Below are 9293 nucleotides of genomic sequence, written 5' to 3'. Positions count from 1 at the left end.
CGTGGCAGTCGCCTGGTCTCAATGGCCAAGTTCGTCCCAAGGGCATTATGCTGAAAGGGAGATAAGAGCAGAGAGAATGAAGAAAAGCAGAAATTGGAAAAAAAAACTTACCGGAGAAAATTGCACTTTGAATTTCATGTGCTAAGGGATCGGGGCGCTTCGATTAATAAGCGGTCGATTGGTACTGGATATTATCGATCGATGTGCAGAAAATACTAGAAAAATTCGGCATATGGAGAGTCACATTACAGCATATCGATATCATCGGATGGCAACGCCACGATAGGCCATCGTAATCGATATCGATCGGTACGGAATAATGTGACCAGACGACGGAGAAAGAAAGAGGAAGGACGTGTAAAGTCTATGTGGAAACATCTTGGGACGGGAATTCCAAACGTCTATAGGGAATTATCTGGGCGAGAAATTCGAAACCTTAAAGGAATATCGGAGCAGTGGAACTCCATTAGGGGCTGTGAGCGTCGAGGGAAAACTCTGGAAGATGCGAAGAATTCAAAGGCTACAAATTAAGGAGGATAAAAGCTGACGAACAGGAGAGGGAGAGACGGCGAGGGGAGGATAAACACGAGTATGAGGAATACAAGGATATCACGGCAAGACAAGGAACGAGTCTCTTCTTCGTTCCCGAAGTAAGGGGAGAATGTGAGGAGTTGAATAACTATCCACAAATAACAGTACAGGCAGTCACACAAGCAGTGGACTACCGGGTGCCAGATAAGCGCTTGTAGCAACGGTTCTGCGGAAAAGAGTGTGGTGCCGTGTGCAGAAGAGTCCGAGATAGACGGCAACAGCAGAGAGAGCGTCGAAGGTCCGGGTTCAAAAGGAATGTAATGAACTGATTATTTTAAAAAGGTCCTTCGAAAAGGAACCGTGGGCTCAAAACACAGAAAAACAAGAAAGAAAGCAAACTTCGGCAAGCCGAAGTTCATATACCCTTGCAGCTATTGCAAGAATTAAACTTTTTTGAAAACATTAAAATTATGATTTATTGCGTATATGTTTAAAAACATTGAAGCTATGATGATTTGCAGCTTAATTATTCGATAGTTATTTTATATATTTTTATTATCTCTATGGGAGATATATGATATAGTCGTCCGATTTTGATAAAATTTAATTCTTAAATATTTAACCATTGCTATATGTCGAGGAACTAAAAAAAAATTAAAAAATTGCAAAGATATAATTTTTTTGCATTTATTTTTCCGATTGTTCCAATGGAAGCTATATGCTATAGACGTCAGATTTTGATGAAATTTAAACCGTAATTCGGAAATATTTTACCATTACTGAGTTTCGAAGAACTAAACAAAAAATTAAAAAACATCAGATATAATTTTTTTTCATTTATTTTTCCAATTGTTCCAATGGAAGCTATATGCTATAGTCGTCCGATTTTGATGAAATTTAACCCGTAATTCGGAAATATTTAACCATTACTAAATTTTGAAGAACTAAACAAAAAATTAAAAAACAGCAAAGTTATAATTTTTTTCATTTATTATTCCGATTGTTCCTATGGGAGCTATATGCTATAGTCGTCCGATTTTGATGAAATTTAAACCGTAAATCGGAAATATTTAACCATTACTAAATGTCGAAGAACTAAACAAAAAATTAAAAACAGCAAAGTTTTAATTTTTTTTCTTTTATTTTTCCGATTGTTCCTATGGGAGCTATATGCTATTCCGATCCGGCTCGTTCCGACTTATATACTACCTGCAATAGAAAGACAACTTTTGGGAAAGTTTCATGCAGATAGCTTTAAAACTGAGAGATTAGATTGCATAGAAACGGACGGAGAGACGGACAGACGGACGGACAGACGGACGGACAGACGGACGGACAGACAGACGGACGGACAGACGGACAGACGGACGGACGGACAGACGGACGGACAGACGGTCATGGCTAGATCGACTCTACTAGTGATGCTGACCAAGAATATATATACTTAATAGGGTCGGAAATGTCTCCTTCACTGCGTTGCAAACTTCTGACTGAAATTATAATACCCTCTGCTAGGGTATAAAAAGGGGTGTATATTTCTTGAATTTATCTGCGAGCTTTGAGAAGAATCCCCTCGGCAGGAAATAAGTGTGGAAAACTTCGTTGAACTCTCCTCATGTCCTCCAGTGTTTATTGTTTGAAATAAACCACTTTAGGGCCTTGTCTTGCCCTCGAGGAATGAGGTTCCTGTTTAAACCGCATGTGTTTGCTAAGCACTCTACTTGTTCCAGAAACTCCAGCGGTATCTCCTTGTTGTAAATTTGAAAGACCATTCCCTGACTTGCTTTGTGACTTTGGCATAGTCTGGCGCGCTGGGCCTTTGCTGGTCTGGTCTTCTATCTCATCTTGTGACCTTAGAACTTCCTGCCTCCTTTATGATCTTCACGCCCAGACTAGCTATGAGCTGTTCGGCGTCTGGGACTTGCAATTTGCCGCTTGAGCCTGGTTTGTCGTGGATCTCGGCCAGCTCAGCCCAAATTTCCGCTATTCCTGGGTCGTTTTGTGTTTTTGTGACATATTCTGAAAGGACTTTCCGCATGTTCTCCGACCTGCCCTCCAGGATGATGCCAAGCTTGGCTGCCACTTTTGAGGAGATAGATCCACCCTTTCCCCATTTCTGTTTGATGCTGAATTTCACAATCACGTTTTTGGCGCCAAATGTAACTAACTAATTTAATTGATTATCTATCGTGCGACTAGCTCAAAAGATGTATGTGTTCGTCCCACCAAATTTATAAAACGTTACCCTATTGATCAGTGAAAACGCACAAAAAGATTTGGAGTATACAATGATATTTTTTCGCCGACTTGACCCTCGGCCAACGTTTGGTATTGACGGTGCAGAATTATGCTCCGCCGTCGGTTCCTTCCCACGTTGAACGGCTTGCTTGGTTATGACTGCTCCTGAATGATGTCTCCGTCGCCTACAATGCTCTTGGAGCCTTCTGCTGCCTTTGACTCGACGGGCTAACAGGGCTTAGGGATGAGTCATTGTTCCCAGACTAGGGTAAACAGGCACTGTGCTTTCGCAGCCGGCTCAGTTCCTACCTGACGGTTCAAGCGAACGCCGGAAGCCGCCAACGCAGTCCCAGGGTCAAACGCTAGGTTCTGGAGGAACGCTTCCACCCTTCCCTCTCTGCCGCAGACTTTAGAAGTCGATGTATCTGCTGCGCGCACGGCGCTTGTCGTTCGTCGTCCTTGGTGTCTTCGTTGTCCTTGCTCTGCTTCCTGATATGTTGACTGGCTCCGCAAGAAACAGAGAACGTCGAAAAGGTCATATCATATTCAAGCCGGACCCTGGATGGCGCAGAAAAGAACTACTCCACCACAGAAAAGGACTGCTTGCGAGCGAGACGTGTCTTAAATACAAGCCTAACCAGATGGAGGCAGCTTGGAAAATGCTGACGCAGACTGACTTTGTCGGACCATTGGCAAGAACGAAGCATGGTAACCAGATGATGCTAGTGCTGATAGATAGATTTTCAAAGATGACAGAATTAGTGCCACTACGAACAGCAACGGCAGAAACACTTTAAAAGCCATTCCGAGAAAGAATCATCGTTAGCTTCGGAGCCGCAAAGGTGGTAATAATGGGCAATGGAGTACAGTTGCCAGTCGAGCATTCAAGAAATTTCTGAGCGAAATGTGCATTAATCAATAATTCACAGCGCCATATACACCGCAGGGACGAGAAGTGGCCTGAGATTATGCTAGCTGTGAACTCAAGTATGTCGAAATTAACAGGGTTCTCCCCGTGTTTCCTCACGCAGGCTCGAGAGCCTCGGCTGCCCAGTTCCCTGTAAGACAGGGCAACCATCGGCACAGGAGGGCAGACGGAAACGCCTGAAGGGAAGGCAAACAACATGAAGGAGATCTTTGAAGTTTTGCGCAGGAACATGGAGGAAGCTGCTCAGGACCAAGCCAGGCATAATAATGTACGAATGAGGCAATGGAATCAAGCGATTGGTGATACGGTCTGGTCTGATCTGTCGAAGGCAGCCGAGGGGTTCACTGCAAAGCTAGCGCCGAGATATGACGGACCTTATACGGTGATAGACTTCGTTTCCCAAGTCATTTGTAAAGTCCGCCACAAGGGAACACAAAAGGAACGAACGGTCCACGTCAGCGAGCTTAAACAACAAACACAACAACACAATACAGACAAGCAAAGAGCGGACTATAACGTCGAGCAGATTTTTAATAGAATGCAGGACAACACGAGCAAGCAACAACAAAAAGAGCGTACTATAACGTCGGGCATGTACCAGAGCCTTTATAGAACGCTGTTACGTCGGTGTATTAGTGCCCAGTCCACAGGACTTGGGCCGAGGGAGTTGCGTCCTGAGTAGGCACGCTGGGTGCCGGCTAAGCTCGCCAGATGGGGTGGGTTCTTTGGAAACCACTCCCTCCCCTACATAACGAGAATAAGTTTATCGTGCCTTAGGAAAAATATAGAGATCGTTCAGTTCGTTTTGTCATTTGTCGTCGCTGCCCACAAGCTTCTCAAGTAGCTAGTTCGAGCGCTTGACCGAATTTCGATCGGCAGCGTGTGGCTGTTTTACCCTGCCCCTTTATACGTCCCGTATGCCGATGGATCGCCGCCGGCCACTGCAATGCGACCCCCTAGTGTCAATGTCGTCAGTCGAAAGTTATGTCATTGTTCTTGACCCGAGTTTTTCCATTTGCGCCAGCTCTCCCTTTTATAAACGTTTACCAAGACATTATTGAGTTCTGCTTCATATTACAATTTATTAAAAAGATTTTTATTTAAAAAGGTGCACATTTAATTGACAAATATAAGAGTAAATTGGGGTGCCAAATTAATTAAATTGAGAAATATTCGGTATATAGTGTATGTAATATTTGTATTAACGTATAAAAAGGAAACATTAAGAATGAATATATATATTTAAGAATAATATTTTGGGCTAATTTATAAAAATAATAATATGAATCTTACAGGACGTTAAATGTAATGTATGAAGACTATATATATATATATATATCTAAATGTTTAAATTGCACAAAGATCTAGGTATATACGCATATGTGTAAATATATATATATAAAAAGTTTGCTTGACAGTAAGTCGAACACAACTCACTTACCCCTTTTTATTTCCATCGACGAGAGCTCTCATTGTGGTATTCTGGGTTTGGAAAATTAATTATACACATATGCATAAATATATTTATATTAGTGCAAATTCTCTTAGCATTATTAATAAGGTGTTGGATTAATTTATATAAAAAAAATTATGTTAATTGTCATTTCTTGGGCAATTGCGCGATGTTGGTCTTATTTCACAAACAGAGAAAAAAAGTTATTCGCTTTACGGCGCTACGAATTGCGAGTAAGAGAAAAGTGAAAACGGCACTCGCGACGGTTGACGGTAGCACTTCTAGCTGAGGTTTCTTCTGTTGGTTCCAATTACAAATCAAAACTTTGGTCTTTTGCTTGTATTTAATTGCTGGTTTATCATGAATGGGTATTGTTTATTGTTTTTGTCGAATATTGAAATAATAATAATAATGATGTGGTTTTTATCTTTGCACGGGCTGATATATTAGTGCTGGCTCCTTTCTGGCCAATTGGCGGCGACAGCCATGATTTTCTCCAGCTCGTGTCCGTGGTCCCGACGTCTCTGTACAGATCGCTTGTAGATCCGGAGGAAGCTCAGAATCAACATAAAGATCAAGAATCCAGTAATGAGGCACAAAACATTGTAGACTTTGGTTATGTCCTCCTTGTGGTCTACAATTTCAACGTTGTTCACCACGTTTGCCGTGTTGTCGGATGCTTTCGAGGTTGTAGATCCCATGATATATAAGTTATATTTCTATCGGGTTCTAAATTCGATCACTCGGATAGGTCCTCCGCGATTACTGTTTTTGCCAGTAGTGGACCTAACGCGGTTCCGCGGTCGTTTCTTGTCTGATTCGCACTTATCTTGGACTCCGACTGCTCGATTCGCAATGATCTTTTTTACTCTCCTTTTGAACCTGAGGTGGGGCTCTTTTATACCGGTGGTTTTGCTTCCGGGTCATCTAAGTGTTCCCACTTAGGTACAGAATTTCCCCTTTTTCGGGCTTACTGTCCCACTTCTGGGTTCTGCTAGGTTTCATATTAATTGCTGCATACACCTATTGTCGGTTGTATGTTCGTATGAATTGCTTACTTTGACCAATTCGTTGCTGGTTACTGTATTGACCAACTTCGGTGTTTCGCCACCTGCAGTTCACAGTGTCTTCTGTCTCTGGTTACGGTATCTATTTCTTTCTGGTTTTATTTCTTATCCCGCTCCCGTAACACGCTCGAGGGTCGTCGATGCTGATTCAGCATGGAATGCACTCGCAAAAAAAACTACGAGGAGCGATTGTAATTAGTCCGTTATTGCCCTAACGTGTGGCCTCGACCCATACCCTGGGATTTAGGAGTTTCATGCTCTTCCGACTGAGATATCCGGGCTATTATTATCATTAATTTTTAACCAAAAGAATAGAAAAAGTCAGGTGGAATATACATATATATTTTTATTTGTTTCCATTTATTTGATACGATACGATTTTTATATATATATATATATATTTTTTTTTTTCTCTCTTTACTCTGACAAACGCCGTCTTTACCGGGGTCGGCTCGTCGTCGTCTTCCTCCTCATCGTCGTCTTCCGCCACGGTGTAGATACGGTATTCTGGAGGCAGACTTTGCCTCCTCTGCCGCCGGCGAATTGCAAATCGGCTTTCTCGCCGGATCCGCTCGTTCTTTGCGTATATGTATTCGAACGTCGCTTCGAAGTGCGGAGTCTCGAGCCGTGCCTGGCGGTAGTCCTCCTCCCATATCCGCAGGTCCCGCTGTGTTGCGTCCCTCAACCGAATTAGTTCGTTGAGGCGGTTGTAATCGGCGTTTATCCTTGCCGTGGTCTTCTCAATTTCCCACTGCGTTGCTCGTAGTGTATCTTCTAGTTCCGTATCAACCCAGGCGAGTCTTTCCCGCTCGTCCACCGCTATGTCTCTGCGGTCCCGAGCGTCAGCTTCTGAGGGGAGGGGTCTTCCCTCGGCCTCGCACTTTTCCAGATGCTTCTTCACGGCCTCCCTCGTGTTCTCGATGTCTTGCATGAGTTCCATAGTTATTTATATAGTAAGAAATACTGGCTGCTCCAAAAAAGAACGATCCTCCTTTGCTGTGTAGTACAATTGCACTGATTGCTGTTGGTTTTCAACCAGTTTCAAGCAGCGAAAAGGTCTTTGGCATGGTATACTCCAATACTTTTTCCAGCTAAATTCCTTAATTCGTACAGCGACCCTCCCTTGCGTCCAAGTATGAGACACCGTACCCGATTGGGCCCTAGCTTTGCATTATACCCTTCCATTCGGTTACTCTGCTTGTAGTTTTTTCGGTATACCACCTGACCTACTGCAAATTCAATTTCCTTACTGCGTGTATTATACGTTCTTTCAGCTTTTTCATGTGCCCGGGCTAACCCTTGCTTAACTACACTGCGTATGAGTTCCATCTTATCCGCCAAGCATAGAGCTTGATCTGTTGCTGATAGGCCGCCGATACGTCTCATGATCGGATACGCACTTGCGCGTGTGACCATGTTGGTCCCAAACATTGCATAATATGGTTCCAGTCCCAAAGCTTCGTGATAGCCACTTCGTAGTGTACACGAGATTCGACTCAGGTGTGTGTCCCAATGTCCGTGGCTGACCTGAGCATTTGTAGCACGGATCGGTTTACTCGTTCTGCTGCATTTGCTTGTGGCGAATAGAAGCCCGTTCGAACGTGTCGGATTCCATATTGGCTGACTAACTCGGCAAATGTTGACGACACAAATTGCTTACCGTTATCGGAGTGAATATATTCTGGCACTCCGAATTGATGAAAAATGTTTCTTTCAAGGAAGGTTACTACGGCTGTTGCGGTTGCTTTTCGCATTGCCTCTAGCCAGACGAATTTGGTGAAATGGTCCAGACACACAAAGATCACGGTGTTTCCGGATTTGGTACGGGGATATGGTCCCATGAAATCAATGTAAAGTCTTTGTCCTGGCCGCTCAGTTATTCGTTGTTTTCCCATTAGCGGTCGGCTGGATTTGTTCGTTGTTTTGCTGACTCTGCAAATTTCACAATTCTTAACAGTTCTTTGTACATCAACCGTCATTGCGGGCCAGTAATATAACTGCCTTAGTCGAGCTAAAGTTTTGTGTATGCCGCCATGTCCTGCCATTTGAGAATGGTGGGCCTGATGAACTAGGTCCTGCCGAAGTTCCTCTGGAACCCACAGCTTCCAAGCACGGTCCTCATTAATTATTTCGCCTGTTCGAAATCCTACCCTCTTATAAACGTATCCTTCGGACGTTTGGGTATCCGGAGTCTTTTCTGCGTGTTTTTCAACAGCTTGAGCCAATTCTTTGTATTCTTTCGACTGGAACGCTGCTGATTGTAGGTCTATGTTAATCTCTGCCGCATCCCTACGTCCCGCTGTTACTTCATCCATATGTACCCTTGAAAGCGCATCTGGAACCACATTTTGTGACCCTTTCCGATGTTCGATTTCAAAATCAAAGGCCTGTAGTTTCAAACTCCACCTTGCTAGTCTGCCTGATAAATCTTTCTGGCCCATGAGCCACTTTAGACTAGCATGATCTGTTATGACCTTGAAAGGCATTCCTTCAACGTAAGGGCGGAACTTTCTGATGCTCAATATTGCCGCTAAACATTCAAGTTCAGTGATGCTGTAGTTCCTTTGGGCTTTGTCCAGTTTCGAGGACATGTACGCGATAGGATGCTCGCCACCCTCTTCATCTGTCTGGAACAACACCCCTCCGACTCCGGTCGTCGATGCATCGCACTGAATCGTGAAAGGTTTTGAAAAATCCGGTGTTGTTAACACAGGTGCTGATACCAGGCTGGTCTTCAGTGCCTCAAAGGCTTTAATACCCTCTTCCTCGAGCTCATATTTCCTGACTCGGTCCTTTTTGAGGCTTTCATGAAGCGGTGCTGCCGTTTGAGCGTAGTTTTGTATAAAACGCCGGTACCACCCTGTCATTCCCAAAAATATCCGCATCTGTTTAGCGGATATTGGCTGTGGGAATTCTTGAATAGCCTTTATCTTTGCTGGATCGGTTTTTATGCAACCCCCACCTACTACATACCCCAGGTATTTAGCTTGGCTGTAACAGAACTTACTTTTTGCCACATTGATTGTTAATTTTGCTCTCCTCAGGCAATCACTGACCTGTCGCAACATTTCCAAAT

The sequence above is a fragment of the Drosophila elegans genome, unplaced genomic scaffold, assembly GCF_018152505.1.
Source record: "Drosophila elegans isolate 14027-0461.03 unplaced genomic scaffold, ASM1815250v1 contig_197, whole genome shotgun sequence".
NCBI lineage: Eukaryota > Metazoa > Arthropoda > Insecta > Diptera > Drosophilidae > Drosophila > Drosophila elegans.
Note: the sequence above shows the minus strand (reverse complement) of the source record.